We start from the raw sequence: 24762 nt of genomic DNA on the forward strand, positions 1-24762 counted from the left end.
TAATACAAAAGGCACAATGCCGACTTAAGTACAGGAAGACTGACACTCTCACTTTCCATGATTTGAACCTCTCCTGTGAGTGCAGTTTTAGAATCCGATGCTTAACTTCAGGTTTACTGTATCCCTTGGACCTTCTTATTGACGATGAAACACAGAAATTGCATCCGACGTTAATACAAAAGGCACAATGCCGACTTAAGTACAGGAGGACTGTCACTCTTACTTTCTATGATTTGAACCTCTCCTGTGAGTCCAGTTTTAGATTCCGACGCTTTACTTCAGGTTTACTTTATACCTCGGAACTTCTCATTGACGATGAAACACAGAAATTGCATCGGAATTAAATTCAAAAAGCACAATGCCTACTTAAGTACAAGAGGACTGACACTCTAACTTTCTATGATTTGAACCTCTTCTGTGAATTCAGTTTTAGAATCAGATGCTTCACTTCAGGTTTACTGTATCCCTTGGACCTCCTTTTTCACGATGAATCACAGAAATTGCAGCCGAATTTAATACAAAAGGCACAATGCCGACTTAAGTACAAGAGGACTGACACACACACTTTCTATGATTTGAACCTCTCCTGTGAGTCCAGTTTTAGATTCTGATGCTTCACTTCAGGGTTACTGTATCCCTTGGACCTTCTTATTGACAATGAAACACAGAAATTGCTTCCGAATTTAATACAAAAGGCACAATGCCGCCTTAAATACAAGAGGATAGACGTTCTAACTTTCTATGATTTGAACCTCTCCTGTGAGTCCAGTTTTAGATTCTGATGCTTCACTTCAGGTTTACTGTACACCTCGGAACTTCTTATTCACGAAGAAACACATAAATTGCATCGGAATTAAATTGAAAAGGCACAATGCCGACATAAGTACAAGAGGATTGACACTCTAACTTTCTATGATTTGAACCTCTCCTGTGAGTCCAGTTTTGGATTCCAATGCTTCACTTCAGCTATACTGTATCCTTTGAACCTTCTTATTGACGATGAAACACAGAAATTGTATCCGAATTTCATACAACAGGCACAATGCCGACATAAGTACAAGAGGACTGACACTCTATTTTTCTATGATTAGAACCTCTCCTGTGAGTCCAGTTTTAGATTCCGATGCTTCACTTCAGGTTTACTGTATCCCTTGGACCTTCTTATTGACGATGAATCACAGAAATTGCATCCGAATTTAATACAAAAGGCACAATGCCGACTTAAGTACAAGAGGACTGACACTCTCACTTTCCATGATTTGAACCTCTCCTGTGAGTCCACTTTTAGAATCCGATGCTTAACTTCAGGTTTACTGTATCCCTTGGATTTTCTTATTGGCGATGAAACACAGAAATTGCATCCGACTTTAATACAAAGGCACAATGCCGACTTAAGTACAAGCGGACTGACACTCTAACTTTATTTGATTTGAACCTCTTCTGTGAATCCATTTTCAGACTCACATGCTTCACTTCAGGTTTACTGTATCCCTTGGACCGTCTTATTGACAATGAAACACAGAAATTGCTTCCGAATTTGATACAAAAGGCGCAATGCCGCCTTAAGTACAAGACGACAGACACTCTAACTTTCTATGACTTGAACCTCTCCTGTGAGTCCAGTTTTAGAATACGATGCTTAACTTCAGGTTTACTGTATCCCTTGGACCTTCTTATTGACGATGAAACACAGAAATTGCATCCGAATATAATACAAAAGGCACAATGCCAACTTAAGTACAGGTGGACTGTCACTCTCACTTTCTATGATGTGAACCTCTCCTGTGAGTCCAGTTTAAGATTCCGATGCTTCACTTCAGGTTTACTGTATCCCTAAGACCTTCTTATTGACAATGAAACACAGAAATTGCATCAGAATTTAATACAAAAGGCACAATGCCGACTTAAGTACAAGAGGACTGACACTCTAATTTTCTATGATTTGAACCTTTCCTGTGAGTCCAGCTTTAGATTCCGACGCTTCACTTCAGGTTTACTTTATACCTCGGAACTTCTTATTGACGATGAAACACAGAATTTGCATCGGAATTAAATTCAAAAGGCACAATGCCGACTTAAGTACAAGAGGACTGACACTCTAACTTTCTATGATTTGAACCTCTTCTGTGAATCCAGTTTTAGAATCAGATGCTTCACTTCAGGTTTACTGTATCCCTTGGACCTTCTTTTTGACGATGAATCACAGAAATTGCAGCCGAATTTAATACAAAAGGCACAATGCCGACTTAACTACAAGAGGACTGACACTCCCACTTTCTATGATTTGAACATCTCCTGTGAGTCCAGTTTTAGATTCCGATGCTTCACTTCAGGATTACTGTATCCCTTGGACCTTCTTATTGACAATGAAACACAGAAATTGCTTCCAAAATTAATACAAAAAGCACAATGCCGCCTTAAATACAAGAGGACAGACACTCTAACTTTCCATGATTTAAACCTCTCCTGTGAGTCCAGTTTTAGATTCTGATGCTTCACTTCAGGTTTACTGTACACCTCGGAACTTCTTATTCACGATGAAACACATGAATTGCATCGGAATTAAATTCAAAAGGCACAATGCCGACTTAAGTACAGGAGGACTGACACTCTCACTTTCTATGATTTGACCCTCTTCTGTGAGTCTAGTTTTAGATTCCGATGCTTCACGTCAGGTTTACTGTGTACCTTGGACGTTCTTATTGACGATGAGGCACAGAAATTGCATTGGAATTAAATTCAAAAGGCACAATGCCGACTTAAGTACAAGAGGACTGACACTCTAACTTTCTATGATTTGAACCTCTCCTGTGAGTCCAGTTTTAGATTCCGATGCTTCACTTCAGGTTTACTTTATACCTTGGAACTTCTTACTGACGATGAAACACAGAAATTGCAACGGAATTAAATTCAAAAGGCACAATGTCGACTTAAGTACAAGTGGACTGACACTCTCATTTCCTATGATTTGAACCTCTCCTGTGAGTTTAGTTTTAGATTCCGATGCTTCACGTCAGGTTTACTGTATACCTTGAACCTTCTTATTGACGATGAAACAAAGAAATCGCATCCGAATTTAATACAAAAGGCACAATGCCGACTTAAGTACAAGAGGACTGACACTCTAACTTTCCATGAGTTGAACCTCTCCTGTGAGTCCAGTTTTAGAATCCGATGCTTAACTTCAGGTTTACTTTATCCCTTGGACCTTCTTAATGACGATGAAACACAGAAATTGCATCCCAATATAATACAAAAGGCACAATGCCGACTTAAGTACAGGTGGACTGTCACTCTCACTTTCTATGATTTGAACCTCTCCTGTGAGTCCAGTTTAAGATTCCGATGCTTCACTCCAGTTTTACTGTATCCCTAGGACCTTCTTATTGACAATGAAACACAGAAATTGCATCCGAATTTAATACAAAAGGCACAATGCCGACTTAAGTACAAGAGGACTGACACTCTAATTTTCTATGATTTGAACCTCTCCTGTGGGTCCAGCTTTAGATTCCGACGCTTCACTTCAGGTTTACTTTATACCTCGGAACTTCTTATTGACGATGAAACACAGAAATTGTATCCGAATTTAATACAACAGGCACAATGCCGATATAAGTACAAGAGGACTGACACTCTAACTTTCTATGATTTGAACCTCTTCTGTGAATCCAGTTTTAGAATCAGATGCTTCACTTAAGGTTTACTGTATCCCTTGGACCTTCTTTTTGACGATGAATCACAGAAATTGCAGCCGAATTTAATACAAAAGGCACAATTCCGACTTAAGTACAAGAGGACTGACACTCTCACTTTCTATGATTTGAACCACTCCTGTGAGTCCAGTTTTAGATTCCGATGCTTCACTTCAGGGTTACTGTATCCCTTGGACCTTCTTATTGACAATGAAACACAGATATTGCATCCGAATTTAGTACAAGAGGCACAATGCCGCCTTAAATACAAGAGGACCGACACTCTAACTTTCTATGATTTGAACTTCTCCTGTGAGTCCAGTTTTACATTCTGATGCTTCACTTCAGGTTTACTGTACACCTCGGAACTTCTTATTCACGATGAAACACATAAATTGCATCGGAATTAAATACAAAAGGCACAATGCCGACTTAAGTACAAGAGGACTGACACTCTAACTTTCTATGATTTGAACCTCTCCTGTGAGTCCAGTTTTAGATTCCGATGCTTCACTTCAGGTTTACTGTATCTTTTGGACCATCTTATTGATGATGAAACACAGAAATTGCATCCGAATTTAATACAACAGGCACAATGCCGACATAAGTACAAGAGGACTGACACTCTAACTTTCTATGATTTGAACCTCTTCTGTGAATCCAGTTTTAGAATCAGATGCTTCACTTCAGGTTTACTGTATCCCTTGGACCTTCTTTTTGACGATGAATCACAGAAATTGCAGCCGAATTTAATAAAAAAGGCACAATTCCGACTTAAGTACAAGAGGACTGACACTCTCACTTTCTATGATTTGAACCTCTTCTGTGAGTCCAGTTTTAGATTCGGATGCTTCACTTCAGGTTTACTGTGTACCTTGGACGTTCGTATTGACGATGAGGCACAGAAATTGCATCGGAATTAAATTCAAAAGGCACAATGCCGACTTAAGTACAAGAGGACTGACACTCTAACTTTCTTTGATTTGAACCTCTCCTGTGAGTCCAGTTTTAGATTCCGATGCTTCACTTCAGGTTTACTGTACCTTTTGGACCATCTTATTGATGATGAAACACAGAAATTGCATCCGAATTTAATACAACAGGCACAATGCCGACATAAGTACAAGAGGACTGACACTCTAACTTTCTATGATTAGAACCTCTCCTGTGAGTCCAGTTTTAGATTCCGATGCTTCACTTCAGGTTTACTGTATCCCTTGGTCCTTCTTATTGACGATGAATCACAGAAATTGCATCCGAATTTAATACAAAAGGCACAATGCCGACTTAAGTACAAGAGGACTGACACTCTCACTTTCCATGATTAGAACCTCTCCTGTGAGTCCAGTTTTAGAATCCGATGCTTAACTTCAGGTTTACTGTATCCCTTATACCTTCTTATTGACGATGAAACACAGAAATTGCATCCGACTTTAATACAAAAGGCACAATGCCGACTTAAGTACAGGAGGACTGTCACTCTTACTTTCTATGATTTGAATCTCTCCCGTGAGTCAAGTTTTAGATTCTGATGTTTCACTTCAGGTTTACTGTATCCCTAGGACCTTCTTATTGTCGATGAAACACAGTAATTGCATCCGAATTCAATACAAAATGCACAATGCCGACTTAAGTACAAGAGGACTGACACTATAATTTTCTATGATTTGAACCTCTCCTGTGAGTCCAGTTTTAGATTCCGATGCTTCAGTTCAGATTTACTGAATACCTTCGACCTTCCTTTTGACGATGAAACACAGAAATTACATCCGAATTTAATACCAAAGTCACAATGCCGACTTAAGAACAAGACGACTGACACTCTCACTTTCCATGATTTGAACCTGTCCTGTGAGTCCAGTTTAAGATTCCGATGTTTCACTTCAGGTTTACTGTATCCCTTGGACCTTCTTATTGACGATGAAACACAGATATTGCATCCGAATCTAATACAACAGGCACAATGCCGACATAAGTACAAGAGGACTGACATCTCTAACTTTCTATGATTAGAACCTCTCCTGTGAGTCCAGTTTTAGTTTCCGATGCTTCACTTCAGGTTTACTGTATCCCTTGGACCTTCTTATTGACGATGAATCACAAAAATAGCATCCGAATTTAATACAAAAGGCACAAAGCCGACTTAAGTATAAGAGGACTGACACTCTAACTTTCTATTATTTGAACCTTTCCTGTGAGTCCAGTTTTAGATTCCGATGCTTCACTTCAGGTTTACTGTATCCCTTGGACCTTCTTATAGACGATGAAACACAGAAATTGCATCCGAATTTAATACAACAGGCACAATGCCGACATAAGAACAAGAGGACTGACACTCTAACCTTCTATGATTAGAACCTCTCCTGTGAGTCCAGTTTTAGTTTCCGATGCTTCACTTCAGGTTTTATGTATCCCTTGGACCTTTTTATTGACGATGAATCACAGAAATTGCATCCGAATTTAATACAAAAGGCACAATGCCGACTTATGTACGAGAGGACTGACACTCTAACTTTCTATGATTTGAACCTCTCCTGTGAGTCCAGTTTTAGATTCCGATGCTTCACTTCAGGATTACTGTATCCCTTGTACCTTCTTATTGACGATGAAACAAAGCAATCGCATCCGAATTTAATACAAAAGCACAATGCCGACTTAAGTACAAGAGGACTCACACTCTAACTTTCTATGATTTGAACCTCTCCTGTGAGTCGAGTTTTAGATTCCGATGCTTCACTTCAGGTTTTCTTTATACCTTGGACCCTCTTATTGACAATGAAACACAGAAATTGCATCCGCATTTAATACAAAAGGCACAATGCCGACTTAAGTACAAGAGGGCTGACACTATAACTTTCTATGATTTGAACCTCTCCTGTGAGTCCAGTTTTAGATTCCGATGCTTCAGTTCAGATTTACTGTATACCTTCGACCTTCCTATTGACGATGAAACACAGAAATTACATCCGAATTTAATACAAAAGGCACAATGCCGACTTAAGGACAAGTCGACTGACACTCTCACTTTCTATCATTTGAACCTCTCCTGTGAGTCCAGTTTAAGATTCCGATGTTTCACTTCAGGTTTAATGTATCCCTTGGACCTTCGTATTGATGATGAAACACAGAAATTGCATCCCAATTTAATACAAAAGGCACAATGCCGACTTAAGTACAAGAGGACTGACACTCTCACTTTCTATGATTTGAACCTCTCCTGTGAGTCCAGTTTTAGATTCCCATGCTTCACTTCAGGTTTACTGTGTACCTTCGTCCTTCTTATTGACGATGAGGCACAGAAATTGATCGGAATTAAATTCAAAAGGCACAATGCCGACTTAAGTACAAGAGGACTGACACTCTAACTTTCTATGATTTGAACCTCTCCTGTGAGTCCAGTTTTAGATTCCGATGCTTCACTTCAGGTTTACTGTATCCCTTGGACCTTCTTATTGACGATGAAACGCAGAAATTGCATCCGAATTTAATACAAAATGCACAATGCCGACTTAAGTACAAGAGGACTGACACTCTAACTTTCTATGATTAAAACCTCTCCTGTGAGTCCAGTTCCAGATTCCGATGCTTCACTTCAGGTTTACTGTATCCCTTGGACCTTCTTATTGACGATGAATCACAGAAATTGCATTCGAATTTAATACAAAAGGCACAATGCCGACTTAAGTACAAGAGGACTGACACACTCACTTTCCATGATCTGAACCTCTCCTGTGAGTCCAGTTTTAGAATCCGATGCTTAACTTCAGGTTTACTGTATCCCTAGGACCTTCTTATTGACGATGAAACACAGAAATTGCATCCGAATATAATACAAAAGGCACAATGCTGACTTAAGTACAAGAGGACTGACACTCTAATTTTCAATGATTTGAACCTCTCCTGCGAGTCCAGTTTTAGATTCCGATGCTTCACTTCAGGTTTACTGTATACCTCGGAACTTCCTATTGACCACGAAACACAGAAATTGTGATCGAAATTAAATTCAAAATGCACAATGCCGACTTAAGTACAAGAGGACTGACACTCTAACTTTCTATGATTTGAACCTCTTCTGTGAATCCAGTTTTAGAATCAGATGCTTCACCTCAGGTTTACTGTATCCCTTGGACCTTCTATTAGACGATGAATCACAGAAATTGCAGCCGAATTTAATACAAAAGGCACAATGACGACTTAAGTACAAGAGGACTGACACTCTCACTTTCTATGATTTGAACCTCTCCTGTGAGTTCAGTTTTAGATTCCGATGCATCACTTCAGGGTTACTGTATCCCTTGGACCTTCTTATTGACAATGAAACACAGAAATTACTTCCTAATTTAATACAAAAGGCACAATTCCGCCTTAAGTACAAGAGGACAGACACTCTAACTTACTATGATTTGAATCTCTCTTGTGAGTCGAGTTTTAGATTCCAATGCTTCACTTCAGGTTTCCTTTATACCTTGGACCCTCTTATTGACAATGAAACACAGAAATTGCATCTTAATTTAAAACTAAAGGCACAATGCCCACTTAAGTACAAGAGGACTGACACTATAACTTTCTATGGATTGAACCTCTCCTGTGAGTCCAGTTTTAGATTTCGATGCTTCAGTTCAGGTTTACTGTATACCTTCGACCTTCCTATTGACGATGAAACACAGAAATTGCATCCGAATTTAATACAAAAGGCACAATGCCGACTTAAGAACAAGACGACTGACACTCTCACTTTCTATGTTTTGAACCTCTCCTGTGAGTCCAGTTTTAGATTCCGATGTTTCACTTCAGGTTTACTGTATCCCTTGGACCTTCTTATTGACGATGAAACACAGAAATTGCATCCGAATTTAATACAAAACGCACAATGCCGACTTAAGTACAAGAGGACTGACACACTCACTTTCTATGATTTGAAACCTCTACTGTGAGTCCAGTTTTAGATTCCGATGCTTCACTTCAGGTTTACTGTATCCCTTGGACCTTGTTATTGACAATGAAACACAGAAATTGCTTCCGAATTTCATACAAAAGGCACAAAGCCGCCTTAAGTACAAGAGGACAGACACTCTAACATTCTATGATTTGAAACTCTCCTGTGAGTCCAGTTATAGATTCCGATGCTTCACTTCAGGTTTACTGTATACCTCGGAACTTCTTATTGACGATGAAACACAGAAATTACATCGGAATTAAATTCAAAAGGCACAATGCCGACTGAAGTACAAGAGGAGTGAAACTCTCACTTTCTATGATTTGAATCTCTCCTGTGAGTAAACTTTTAGATTCCGATGCTTCACTTCAGGTTTACTGTATCCCTTGGGCCTTCTTATTGACGATGAAACACAGAAATTCCATCCGAATTTAATACAAAAGGCACAATGCCGACTTAAGTACAAGAGGATTGATACTCTCACTTTCTATGATTTGAACCTCTCCTGTGAGTCCAGTTTTAGATTCCGACGCTTCACTTCAGGTTTACTGTATCCCATGGACCGTCTTACTGTCGATGAAACACAGAAATTGCATCTGAATTTATTACAAAAGGCACAATACCGACCTAAGTACAGGAGGACTGACACTCTCACTTTCTATGACTTTAAACCTCTCCTGTGTGTCCAGTTTTAGATTCCGATGCTTCACCTCAGGTTTACTGTATCCCTTGTACCTTCTTATTGACGGTGAAACAAAGAAATTGCATCCGAATATCATACAAAAGGCACAATGCCGACTTAAGTACAAGTGGACTGACACTCTAACTTTCTATGAATGGAACCACTCCTGTGAGTCCACTTTTAGATTCTGATGCTTCACTTCAGGTTTCGTTAATCCCTTGGACCCTCTTATTGACGATGAAACACAAAAATTGCTTCCGAATTTAATACAAAAGGTACAATGCCGACTTAAGTACAAGAGGACTCACACTCTAACTTTCTGTGATTTGGACCTCTCCTGTGGGTCCAGTTTTAGATCCCGATGCTTCACTTCAGGTTTACTGTGTACATTGGACCTGCTTATTGTCGATGAGGCACAGAAATTGTATCGGAATTAAATTCAAAAGGCACAATGCCAGCTTAAGTACAAGAGGACTGACACTCTAAATTTCTATGATTTGAGCCTCTCCTGTGAGTCCAGTTTTAGATTCCGATGCTTCACTTCAGGTTTACTGTATCCCTTGGACGTTCTTATTGACGATGGAACAAAGAAATTGCATCCGAATTTAATACAAAAGGCACATTGCCGACCTAAGTACAAGAGGACTGACACTCTCTATGATTTGAACCTCTCCTGTGAGTCCAGTTTTAGACTCCGATGCTTCACTTCAGGTTTACTGTATACCTTGGACCTTCTTATTGACGATGAAACACAGAAATTGCATTGGAATTAAATTCAAAATTCACAATGCCGACTTAAGTGAAAGGGGACTAACACTCTAACTTTCTATGATTTGAACCTCTCCTGTGAGTCCAGTTTTAGATTCCGATGCTTCACTTCAGGTTTACTGTGTACCTTGGACCTTCTTATTGACGATGAGGCACAGACATCGCATCGGAATTAAATTCAAAAAGCACAATGCAGACTTAAGTACAAGAGGACTGACACTCTAACTTTCTATGATTTGAACCTCTATTGTGAGTCCAGTTTTAGATTCCGATGCTTCACTTCAGTTTTCCTTTATATCTTGGATCTTCTCATTAACGATGAATCACAGAAATTGCATCCGAATTTAATACAAAAGGCACAATGCCGACTTAAGTACAAGAGGACTGACACACTCACTTCCTACGATTTGAACCTCTCCTGTGAGTCCGGTTTTAGATTCCGATGCCTCCCTTCAGGTTTACTGTATACCTTGGACCTTCTTATTGACGATGAAACGAAGAAATTGCATCCGAATTTAATACAAAAGGCACAATGCCGACTTCAGTACAAGAGGACTGACTCTCTAACTTTCTATGCTTTGAACCTCTCCTGTGAGTCCAGTTTTAGATTCCGATGCTTCACTTCAGGTTTACTGTATCCCTAGGACCTTCTTATTGACGATGAAACACAGAAATTTCATCCGAATTTAATACAAAAGGTACAATTCCGACTTGAGTACAGAGGACAGACACTCTCACTTTCTATGATTTGAACCTATCCTGTGAGTCCAGTTTTAGATTCCGATGCTTCACTTCAGGTTTACTGTATACCTTGGACCTTCTTATTGACAATGAAACACAGAAATTGCATCCGAATTCAATACAAAAGTAACAATGGCGACTTAAGTACAAGAGGACTGGCACTCAAACCTTCTATGATTTGAAGCTCTCCTGTGAGACCAGTTTTAGATTCCGATGCCTCACTTCTGGTTGACTGTATCCCTTGGACCTCCTTATTGACGATGAAACACAGAAATTGCATCTGAAATTAATGCAAAAGGCACAATGCCAACTTAAGTACAAGAGGATGTCACTCTCACTTTCTATGATTTGAACCTCTCCTGTGAGTCCAGTTTTTGTTTCCGATGCTTCACTTCAGGTTTACTGTATCCCTTGGACCTTCTTATCGACTATGAAACACAGAAATTGCATCCGAATTTAATACAAAAGGCACAATGCCGACGTAAGTACAAGAGTACTGACACTCTCTATGATTTTAACCTCTCCTGTGAGTCCAGTTTTAGATTCCGATGCTTCCATTCAGGTTTACTGTATACCTTGTACCTTCATATTGACGATGAAACACAGAAATTGCATCGGAATTATATTCAAAAGGCACAATGCCGTATTAAGTACAAGGGGACTGACACTCTAACATTGTATGATTTGAACCTCTCCTGTGAGTACAGTGTGAAATTCCGATGCTTAACTTCAGGTTTACTGTATCCCTTGGACCTTCTTATTGACGATGAAACACAGAAATTGCATCAGAATTTAATACAAAAAGCACAATGCCGAATTAAGTACAAGAGGACTGACACTCTATGATTTGAACCTCTCGTGTGACTCCAGTTTTAGATTCCGATGCTTCACTTCAGGTTTACTGTATACCTTGGACCTTCTTATTGACGATGAAACACAGAAATTGCATCGGAATTATATTCAAAAGGCACAATGCCGTATTAAGTACAAGGGGACTGACACTCTAACTTTCTATGATTTGAACCTCTCCTGTGAGTCCAGTTTTAGATTCCGATGCTTCACTTCAGGTTTACTGTGTACCTTGGACCTCCTTGTTGACGATGAGACACAGAAATTGCATCGGCATTAAATTCAAAAGGCACAATGCCGACTTAACTACAAGAGGACTGACACACTAACTTTCTATTATTTGAACCTCTCCTGTGAGTCCAGTTTTAGATTCCGAAGCTTCAGTTCAGGTTTCCTGTGTACCTTGGACCTTCTTATTGACGATGAAACACAGAAATTGCATCCGAATCTAATACAACAGGCACAATGCCGACTTAAGTACAAGAGGACTGACGCACTAACTTTCTATGATTTCAACCTCTACTACGAGTCCAGTTTTAGATATCGATGCTTCACTTCAGGTTCCTTGTATACCTTGGACCTTCTTATTGACGATGAAGCACAGAAATTGCATCCGAATTTAATACAAAAGGAACAATTCCGAATTAAGTACATGAGGACTGGTTCTCTCACTTTCTATGATTTGAACTTCTCCTGTGAGTCCAGTTTTAGATTCTGATGCTTCACTTCAGGTTTACTGTATCCCTTGGACCTTCTTACTGACGATGAAACACAGAAATTGCATCCGAATTTAGTACAAAAGGCACATTGCCGACTTAAGTACAAGAGGACAGACACTCTCACTTTCTATGATTTAAACCTCTCCTGTGAGTCCAGTTTTAGATTCCGATGCTTCACTTTAGGTTTACTGTATACCTTGGACCTTCTTATTGACGATGAAACACAGAAATTGCATCGGAATTAAATTCAAAATTCACAATGCCGACTTAAGTACAAGGGGACTGACACTCTAACATTGTATGATTTGAACCTCTCCTGTGAGTCCAGTTTTAGATTCCGATGTTTCACTTCAGGTTTACTGTATCACTTGGACCTTCTTATTGACGATGAAACACAGAAATTGCATCCGAATTTAATACAAAAGGCACAATGCCGACTTAAGTACAAGAGGACTGACACTCTCACTTTCTATGATTTGAACCTCTACTGTGAGTCCAGTTTTAGATTCCGATGCTTCACTTCAGGTTTACTGTATACTTTGGACCTTCTTCTTGACGGTGAATCACAGAAATTTCAGCCGAATTTAATACAAAAGGCACAATGCCGACTTAAGTACAAGAGGACTGACACTTTCACTTTCTTTGATTTGAACCTCTCCTGTGAGTCCAGTTTTAGATTCCGATGCTTCACTTCAGGTTTACTGTATCCCTTGGGCCTTCTTATTGACGATGACACACAGAAATTGCATCCGAATTTAATACAAAAGGCACAATGCCGACTTAAGTACAAGAGGACTGATACTCTCACTTTCTATGATTCGAACCTCTCCTGTGAGTCCAGTTTTAGATTCCGACGCTTCACTTCAGGTTTGCTGTATGCCATGGACCGTCTTATTGTCGATGAAACACAGAAATTGCATCTGAATTTATTACAAAAGGCACAATACCGACCTAAGTACAGGAGGACTGACACTCTCACTTTCTATGATTTTAAACCTGTCCTGTGAGTCCAGTTTTAGATTCCGATGCTTCACCTCAAGTTTACTGTATCCCTTGTACCTTCTTATTGACGATGAAACAAAGAAATTGCATCCGAATTTCATACAAAAGGCACAATGCCTTCTTAAGTACAAGAGGACTGACACTCTAACTTTCTATGAATGGAACCACTCCTGTGAGTCCATATTTAGATTCTGATGCTTCACTTCAGGTTTCGTTAATCCCTTGGACCTTCTTATTGACGATGAAACACAGAAATTCCTTCCGAATTTAATACAAAATGTACAATGCCGACTTAAGTACAAGAGGACTCACACTCTAACCTTCTATGATTTGAACCTCTCCTGTGGGTCCATTTTTAGATCCCAATGCTTCACTTCAGGTTTACTGTGTACATTGGACCTGCTTATTGTCGATGTGGCACAGAAATTTTATCGGAATTAAATTCAAAAGGCACAATGCCGGCTTAAGTACAAGAGGACTGACACTCTAAATTTCTATGATTTGAGCCTCTCCTGTGAGTCCAGTTTTAGATTCCGATGCTTCACTTCAGGTTTACTGTATCCCTTTTACGTTCTTATTGACGATGAAACAAAGAAATTGCATCCGAATTTAACACAAAAGGCACATTGCCGACTTAAGTACAAGAGGACTGACACTCTCTATGATTTGAACCTCTCCTGTGAGTCCAGTTGTAGACTCCGATGCTTCCCTTCAGGTTTACTGTATACCTTGGACCTTCTTATTGACGATGAAACACAGAAATTGCATTGGAATTAAATTCAAAGTTCACAATGCAGACTTAAGTGAAAGGGGACTGACACTCTAACTTTCTATGATTTGAACCTCTCCTGTGAGTCCAGTTTTTGATTCCGATGCTTCACTTCAGGTTTACTGTGTACCTTGGACCTTCTTATTGACGATGAGGCACAGACATTGCATCGGAATTAAATTCAAAAGGCACAATGCAGACTTAAGTACAAGAGGACTTACACTCTAACTTTCTATGATTTGAACCTCTATTGTGAGTCCAGTTTTAGATTCCGATGCTTCACTTCAGTTTTCCTTTATATCTTGGACCTTCTTATTGACGATGATTCACAGAAATTGCGTCCGAATTTAATACAAAAGGCACAATGCCGACTTAAGTACAAGAGGACTGACACTCTCACTTCCTATGATTTGAACCTCTCCTGTGAGTCCGGTTTTAGATTCCGATGCCTCCCTTCAGGTTTACTGTATACCTTGGACCTTCTTATTGACGATGAAACGAAGAAATTGCATCCGAATTTAATACAAAAGGCACAATGCCGACTTCAGTACAAGAGGACTGACTCTCTAACTTTCTATGTTTTGAACCTCTCCTGTGAGTCCAGTTTTAGATTCCGATGCTTCACTTCAGGTTTACTGTATCCCTAGGACCTTCTTATTGACGATGAAACACAGAGATTTCATCCGAATTTAATACAAAAGGTACAATGCCGACTTGAGTACAGAGGACAGACACTCTCACTTTCTATGATTTGAACCTATCCTGTGAGTCCAGTTTTAGATTCCGATGCTTCACTTCAGGTTTACTGTATACCTTGGACCTTCTTATTGGCAATGAAACACAGAAATTGCATCCGAATTCAATACAAGAGTAACAATGGCGACTTAAGTACAAGAGCACTGACACTCAAACTTTCTATGATTTGAAACTCTCCTGTGAGACCAGTTTTAGATTCCGATGCCTCACTTCAGGTTTACTGTATCCCTCGGACCTTCTTATTGACGATGAAACACAGAAATTGCATCTGAAATTAATACAAAAGGCACAATGCCGACTTAAGTACAAGAGGACTGTCACTCTCACTTTCTATGATTTGAACCTCTCCTGTGAGTCCAATTTTTGTTTCTGATGTTTCACTTCAGGTTTACTGTATCCCTTGGACCTTCTTATTGACGATGAAACACAGAAATTGTATCGGAAAGAAATTCAAAATTCACAATGCCGACTTAAGTACAAGTGGACAGACACTCTAACATTGTATGATTTGAACCTCTCCCGTGAGTACAGTGTTAAATTCCGATGCTTAACTTCAGGTTTACTGTATCCCTTGGACCTTCTTATTGACGATGAAACACAGAAATTGCATCAGAATTTAATACAAAAAGCACAGTGCCGAATTAAGTACAAGAGGACTGACACTCTATGATTTGAACCACTCGTGTGACTCCAGTTTTAGATTCCGATGCCTCACTTCAGTTTTACTGTATACCTTGGAACATCTTATTGACGATGAAACACAGAAATTGCATCGGAAATATATTCAAAAGGCACAATGCCGTATTAAGTACAAGGGGATGACACTCTAACTTTCTATGATTTGAACCTCTCCTGTGAGTCCAGTTTTAGATTCCGATGCTTCACTTCAGGTTTACTGTGTACCTTGGACCTTCTTGTTGACGATGATACACAGAAATTGCATCGGAATTAAATCCAAAAGGCACAATGCCGACTTAAGTACAAGAGGACTGACACACTAACTTTCTATTATTTGAACCTCTCCTGTGAGTCCAGTTTTAGATTCCGATGCTTCAGTTCAGGTTTCCTGTGTACCTTGGACCATCTTATTGACGATGAAACACAGAAATTGCATCCGAATTTAATACAACAGGCACAATGCCGACTTAAGTACAAGAGGACTGACGCACTAACTTTCTATGATTTCAACCTCTACTGTGAGTCCAGTTTTAGATACCGATGCTTCACTTCAGGTTTCCTGTATACCTTGGACCTTCTTATTGACGATGAAGCACAGAAATTGCATCCCAATTTAATACAAAAGGAACAATGCCGAATTAAGTACAAGAGGACTGGTTCTCTCACTTTCTATGATTTGAACCTCTCCTGTGAGTCCAGTTTTAGATTCCGATGCTTCACTTCAGGTGTACTGTATCCCTTGGACCTTCTTATTGACGATGAAACACAGAAATTGCATCCGAATTTATTACAAAAGGCACAATGCCGACTTAAGTACAAGAGGGCTTACACTCTAACTTTCTATGATCTTAAAACTCTCCTGTGAGTGCAGTTTTAGATTCCGATGCTTCACTTCAGGTTTACTGTATCCCTTGTAAGTTGTTATTCACGATGAAAAATTAAATTGCATCCGAATTTAATACAAAAGGCACAATGCCGACTTAAGTAAAAGAGGACTGACACTCTAACTTTCTATGGTTTGAACCTCTCCTGTGAGTCCAGTTTTAGATTCCGATGCTTCACTTCAGGTTTCCTTTATGCCTTGGACCTTCTTATTGACGATGAAACACAGAAATAGCATCCAAATGTAATACAAAAGGCACAATGCCAACTCAAGTACAAGAGGACTGACACTCTCACTTTCTATGATTTGAACCTCTCCTGTGAGTCCAGTTTTAGATTCCAATGCTTCACTTCAGGTTTCCTCTATCCCTAGGACGTTCTTATTGACGTTGAAACACAAAAATTGCATCCAAATTTAATACAAAAGGCACAATGCCGACATAAGTACAAGGGGACTGACACTCTAACTTTCTATGATTGGAACCTCTCCTGTGAGTCCAGTTTTAGATTCCGATGCTTCACTTCAGGTTTACTGTATACCTTGGACCTTCTTATTGACCATGAAACACAGAAATTGCATCGTAATTAAATTCAAAAGGCACAATGCCTACTTAAGTACAAGGGGACTGACACTCTAACTTTCTACGATTTGAACCTCTCCTGTGAGTCCAGCTTTAGATTCCGATGCTTCAGGTTTACTGTGTACCTTGGACCTTCTTGTTGACGATGAGGCACAGAAATTGCATCGGAATTAAATTCAAAAGTCACAATGCCGACTTGAGTACAAGAGGACTGACAAACTAACTTTCTATGATTAGAACCTCTCCTGTGAGTCCAGTTTTAGATTCCGATGCTTCTCTTCAGGTTTCCTGTGTACCTTGGACCTTCTTATTGAGGATGAAACACAGAAATTGCATCCGAATTTAATACAAAAAGCACAATGCCGACTTAAGTACAAGAGGACTGACGCTCTCACATTCTTTGATTTGAACCTCTCCTGTGAGTCCAGTTTTAGATTCCGATGCTTCACGTCAGGTTTATTGTATCCGTTGGACCTTCTTATTGACGATGAAACACATAAATTGCATTCAAAATTAGTACAAAAGGCACAATGCCGACTCAAATACAAGAGGACTGACACTCTAACTTTCTATGATTAGAACCTCTCCTGTGAGTCCAGTTTTAGATTCCGATGCTTCACTTCAGTTTTACTTTATTCCTTGGACCTTCTTATTGACGATGAAACACAGAATTTGCATCGGAATGAAATTCAAAATTCACAATGGCGTCTTAAGTACAAGTTGACTGACACTCTAACATTCTATGATTTGAACCTCTCCTGTGCGTCCAGTTTTAGATTCCGATGCTTCACTTCAGGTTTACTGTGTACCTTGGACCTTCTTATTGACGACGAGGCACAGAAATTGCATCGGAATTAAATTGAAAAGGCACAATGCCAACTTAAGTACAAGAGGAATGATACTCTAACTTTCTATGATTCGAACCTCTATTGTGAGTCCAGTTTTAGATTCCGATGCTTCACTTCAGATTTACTGTATACCTTGGACCTTCTTATTGACGATGAAACACAGAAATTGCATCGGAATTAAATTCAAAAGGCACAATGTCGACATAAGTACAAGGGGACTGACACTCTAACTTTCTATGATTTGAACCTCTCCTGTGAGTCCAGTTTTAGATTCCGATGCTTCACTTCAGGTTTACTGTGTACCTTGGACCATCTTGTTGACGATGAGTACAGATATTGCATCGGAATTAAATTCAAAAGGCACAAAGCCGACTTAAGTACAAGAGGACTGACACACTAACTTTCTATGATTTGAACCTCTCCTGTGAGTCCCGTTTTAGATTCCGATGCTTCTCTTCAGGTTTCCTGTGTACCTTGGACCTTCTTATTGACGATGAAACACAGAAATTGCATCCGAATTTAATATAAAACGCCCCATGCCGGCTTAAGTACAAGAGCACTGACACACTAACTTTCTATGATTTTAACCTCTCCTGTGAGTCCAGATTTAGATTCCGATGCTTCACTTCAGTGTTACTGTATCCCTTGGACCTTCTTATTGACGATTAAACACAGAAATTGCATCCGCATTTAATACAAAAGGCACAATGCCGACTTAAGTACAAGAGGACTGACGCTCTCACATTCTATGATTTGACCCTCTCCTGTGAGTCCAGTTTTCGATTCCGATGCTTCACTTCAGGTATATTGTATCTCTTGGACCTTCTTATTGACGATGAAACACATAAATTGCATCCAAATTTAATACAAAAGGCACAATGCCGACTCATGTACAAGAGGACTGACACACTAACTTTCTATGATTTTAACCTCTCCTGTGAGTCCAGATTTAGATTCCGATGCTTAACTTCAGGTTTACTGTATCCCTTGGACCTTCGTATTGACGATGAAACACAGAAATTGCATCAGAATTTAATACAAAAAGCACAATGCCGAATTAAGTACAAGAGGACTGACACTCTATGATTTGAACCTCTCGTGTGACTCCAGTTTTAGATTCCGATGCCTCACTTCAGGTTTACTGTATACCTTGGACCATCTTATTGACGATGAAACACAGAAATTGCATCGGAAATATATTCAAAAGGCACAATGCCGTATTAAGTACAAGGGGATGACACTCTAACTTTCTATGACTTGAACCTCTCCTGTGAGTCCAGTTTTAGATTCCGATGCTTCAGTTCAGATTTCCTGTGTACCTTGGACCTTCTTGTTGACGATGAGACACAGAAATTGCATCGGAATTAAATTCAAAAGGCACAATGCCGACTTAAGTACAAGAGGACTGACACACTAACTTTCTATTATTTGAACCTCTCCTGTGGGTCCAGTTTTAGATTCCGATGCTTCAGTTCAGGTTTCCTGTGTACCTTGGACCATCTTATTGTCGATGAAACACAGAAATTGCATCCGAACTTAATACAACAGGCACAATTCCGACTTAAGTACAAGAGGACTGACGCACTAACTTTCTATGATTTCAACCTCTACTGTGAGTCCAGTTTTAGATACCGATGCTTCACTTCAGGTTTCCTGTATACCTTGGACCTTCTTATTGACGATGAAGCACAGAAATTGCATCCCAATTTAATACAAAAGGAACAATGCCGAATTAAGTACAAGAGGACTGGTTCTCTCACTTTCTATGATTTGAACCTCTCCTGTGAGTCCAGTTTTAGAATCTGATGCTTCACTTCAGGTTTACTGTATCCCTTGGACCTTCTTACTGACGATGAAACACAGAAATTGCATCCGAATTTAGTACAAAAGGCACATTGCCGACTTAAGCACAAGAGGACTGGTTCTCTCACTTTCTATGATTTGAACCTCTCCTGTGAGTCCAGTTTTAGATTCCGATGCTTCACTTTAGGTGTACTGTATCCCTTGTACCTTCTTATTGACGATGAAACACAGAAATTGCATCCGAATTTATTACAAAAGGCACAATGCCGACTTAAGTACAAGAGGACTGACACTCTAACTTTCTATGATCTTAAAACTCTCCTGTGAGTGCAGTTTTAGATTCCGATGCTTCACTTCAGGTTTACTGTATCCCTTGTAAGTTCTTATTCACGATGAAAAATTAAATTGCATCCGAATTTAATACAAAAGGCACAATGCCGACTTAAGTAAAAGAGGACTGACACTCTAACTTTCTATGGTTTGAACCTCTCCTGTGAGTCCAGTTTTAGATTCCGATGCTTCACTTCAGGTTTCCTTTATCCCTTGGACCTTCTTATTGACGATGAAACACAGAAATAGCATCTAAATGTAATACAAAAATCACAATGCCGACTCAAGTACAAGAGGACTGACACTCTCACTTTCTATGATTTGAACCTCTCCTGTGAGTCCAGTTTTAGATTCCAATGCTTCACTTCAGGTTTCCTCTATCCCTAGGACGTTCTTATTGACGTTGAAACACAAAAATTGCATCCAAATTTAATACAAAAGGCACAATGCCGACATAAGTACAAGGGGACTGACACTCTAACTTTCTATGATTGGAACCTCTCCTGTGAGTCCAGTTTTAGTTTCCGATGCTTCACTTCAGGTTTACTGTATACCTTGGACCTTCTTATTGACCATGAAACACAGAAATTGCATCGTAATTAAATTCAAAAGGCACAATGCCTACTTAAGTACAAGGGGACTGACACTCTAACTTTCTACGATTTGAACCTCTCCTGTGAGTCCAGCTTTAGATTCCGATGCTTCACTTCAGGTTTACTGTGTACCTTGGACCTTCTTGTTGACGATGAGGCACAGAAATTGCATCGGAATTAAATTGAAAAGTCACAATGCCGACTTGAGTACAAGAGGACTGACAAACTAACTTTCTATGATTAGAACCTCTCCTGTGAGTCCAGTTTTAGATTCCGATGCTTCTCTTCAGGTTTCCTGTGTACCTTGGACCTTCTTATTGACGATGAAACACAGAAATTGCATCCGAATTTAATACAAAACGCACAATGCCGACTTAAGTACAAGAGGACTGACGCTCTGACATTCTTTGATTTGAACCTCTCCTGTGAGTCCAGTTTTCGATTCCGATGCTTCACGTCAGGTTTATTGTATCCGTTGGACCTTCTTATTGACGATGAAACACATAAATTGCATCCAAAATTAGTACAAAAGGCACAATGCCGACTCAAATACAAGAGGACTGACACTCTAACTTTCTATGATTAGAACTTCTCCTGTGAGTCCAGTTTTAGATTCCGATGCTTCACTTCAGTTTTACTTTATTCCTTGGACCTTCATATTGACGATGAAACACAGAATTTGCATCGGAATGAAATTCAAAATTCACAATGCCGTCTTAAGTACAAGTTGACTAACATTCTAACATTCTATGATTTGAACCTCTCCTGTGCGTCCAGTTTTAGATTCCGATGCTTCACTTCAGGTTTACTGTGTACCTTGGACCTTCTTATTGACGACGAGGCACAGAAATTGCATCGGAATTAAATTCAAAAGGCACAATGCCAACTTAAGTACAAGAGGAATGATACTCTAACTTTCTATGATTCGAACCTCTATTGTGAGTCCAGTTTTAGATTCCGATGCTTCACTTCAGGTTTACTGTATACCTTGGACCTTCTTATTGACGATGAAACACAGAAATTGCATCGGAATTAAATTCAAAAGGCACAATGTCGACATAAGTACAAGGGGACTGACACTCTAACTTTCTATGATTTGAACCTCTCCTGTGAGTCCCGTTTTAGATTCCGATGCTTCACTTCAGGTTTACTGTGTACCTTGGACCATCTTGTTGACGATGAGTACAGATATTGCATCGGAATTAAATTCAAAAGGCACAAAGCCGACTTAAGTACAAGAGGACTGACACACTAACTTTCTATGATTTGAACCTCTCCTGTGAGTCCCGTTTTAGATTCCGATGCTTCTCTTCAGGTTTCCTGTGTACCTTGGACCTTCTTATTGACGATGAAACACAGATATTGCATCCGAATTTAATATAAAACGCCCCATGCCGGCTTAAGTACAAGAGCACTGACACACTAACTTTCTATGATTTTAACCTCTCCTGTGAGTCCAGATTTAGATTCCGATGCTTCACTTCAGTGTTACTGTGTCCCTTGGACCTTCTTATTGACGATGAAACACAGAAATTGCATCCGCATTTAATACAAAAGGCACAATGCCGACTTAAGTACAAGAGGACTGACGCTCTCACATTCTATGATTTGACCCTCTCCTGTGAGTCCAGTTTTCGATTCCGATGCTTCACTTCAGGTATATTGTATCTCTTGGACCTTCTTATTGACGATGAAACACATAAATTGCATCCAAATTAATTACAAAAGGCACAATGCCGACTCATGTACAAGAGGACTGACACACTAACTTTCTATGATTTTAACCTCTCCTGTGAGTCCAGATTTAGATTCCGATGCTTAACTTCAGGTTTACTGTATCCCTTGGACCTTCGTATTGACGATGAAACACAGAAATTGCATCAGAATTTAATACAAAAAGCACAATGCCGAATTAAGTACAAGAGGACTGACACTCTATGATTTGAACCTCTCGTGTGACTCCAGTTTTAGATTCCGATGCCTCACTTCAGGTTTACTGTATACCTTGGACCATCTTATTGACGATGAAACACAGAAATTGCATCGGAAATATATTCAAAAGGCACAATGCCGTATTAAGTACAAGGGGATGACACTCTAACTTTCTATGACTTGAACCTCTCCTGTGAGTCCAGTTTTAGATTCCGATGCTTCAGTTCAGATATCCTGTGTACCTTGGACCTTCTTGTTGACGATGAGACACAGAAATTGCATCGGAATTAAATTCAAAAGGCACAATGCCGACTTAAGTACAAGAGGACTGACACACTAACTTTCTATTATTTGAACCTCTCCTGTGGGTCCAGTTTTAGATTCCGATGCTTCAGTTCAGGTTTCCTGTGTACCTTGGACCATCTTATTGTCGATGAAACACAGAAATTGCATCCGAACTTAATACAACAGGCACAATGCCGACTTAAGTACAAGAGGACTGACGCACTAACTTTCTATGATTTCAACCTCTACTGTGAGTCCAGTTTTAGATACCGATGCTTCACTTCAGGTTTCCTGTATACCTTGGACCTTCTTATTGACGATGAAGCACAGAAATTGCATCTCAATTTAATACAAAAGGAACAATGCCGAATTAAGTACAAGAGGACTGGTTCTCTCACTTTCTATGATTTGAACCTCTCCTGTGAGTCCAGTTTTAGAATCTGATGCTTCACTTCAGGTTTACTGTATCCCTTGGACCTTCTTACTGACGATGAAACACAGAAATTGCATCCGAATTTAGTACAAAAGGCACATTGCCGACTTAAGTACAAGAGGACAGACACTCTCACTTTCTATGATTTGATCCTCTCCTGTGAGTCCGGTTTTAGATTCCGATGCTTCACTTCAGGTTTACTGTACCCCTTGGACCTTCTTATTGACGATGATACACGGAAATTGCATCCGAATTTATTACAAAAGGCACAATGCCGACTTAAGTACAAGAGGACTGACACTCTAACTTTCTATGTTCTTAAAACTCTCCTGTGAGTCCAGTTTTAGATTCCGATGCTTCACTTCAGGTTTACTCTATCCCTTGTAAGTTCTTATTCACGATGAAAAATTAAATTGCATCCGAATTTAATACAAAAGGCACAATGCCGACTTAAGTACAAGAGGACTGACACGCTAAGTTTCTATGATCTTAAACCGCTCCTGTGAGTCCAGTTTTAGATTCCGATGCTTCCATGCAGGTTTACTGTATACCTTGGACCTTCATATTGACGATGAAACATAGAAATTGCATCGGAATTAAATTCAAAATTCACAATGCCGACTTAAGTACAAGGGGACTGACACTCAAACATTGTATGATTTGAACCTCTCCTGTGAGTCCAGTGTTAAATTCCCATGCTTAACATCAGGTTTACTGTATCCCTTGGACCTTCTTATTGACGATGAAACACAGAAATTGCATCAGAATTTAATACAAAAAGCACAATGCCGAATTAAGTATAGGAGGACTGACACACTAACTTTCTATGATTTCAACCTCTACTGTTAGTCCAGTTTTAGATACCGATGCTTCACTTCAGGTTTCCTGTATACCTTGGACCTTCTTATTGACGATGAAGCACAGAAATTGCATCCGAATTTAATACAAAAGGAACAATGCCGAATTAAGTACAAGAGGACTGGTTCTCTCACTTTCTATGATTTGAACCTCTCCTGTGAGTCCAGTTTTAGATTCTGATGCTTCACTTCAGGTTTACTGTATCCCTTGGACCTTCTTACTGACGATGAAACACAGATATTGATCTGAATTTAGTACAAAAGGCACATTGCCGACTTAAGTGCAAGAGTTCACACACTCTCACTTTCTATGATTTGAACCTCTCCTGTGAGTCCAAGTTTTAGATTCCGATGCTTCACTTCAGGTTTACTGTATCCCTTGTACCTTCTTATTGACGATGAAACACAGAAATTGCATCCGAATGTATTACAAAAGGCACAATGCCGACTTATGTACAAGAGGACTGACACTCTAACTTTCTATGATCTTAAAACTCTCCTGTGAGTCCAGTTTTAGATTCCAATGCTTCACTTCAGGTTTACTGTAATCTTGTAAGTTCTTATTCACGATGAAAAATTAAACTGCATCCGAATTTAATACAAAAGGCACAATGCCGACTTAA

Source organism: Schistocerca americana, chromosome 2 (genome assembly GCF_021461395.2).
Source record: "Schistocerca americana isolate TAMUIC-IGC-003095 chromosome 2, iqSchAmer2.1, whole genome shotgun sequence".
NCBI lineage: Eukaryota > Metazoa > Arthropoda > Insecta > Orthoptera > Acrididae > Schistocerca > Schistocerca americana.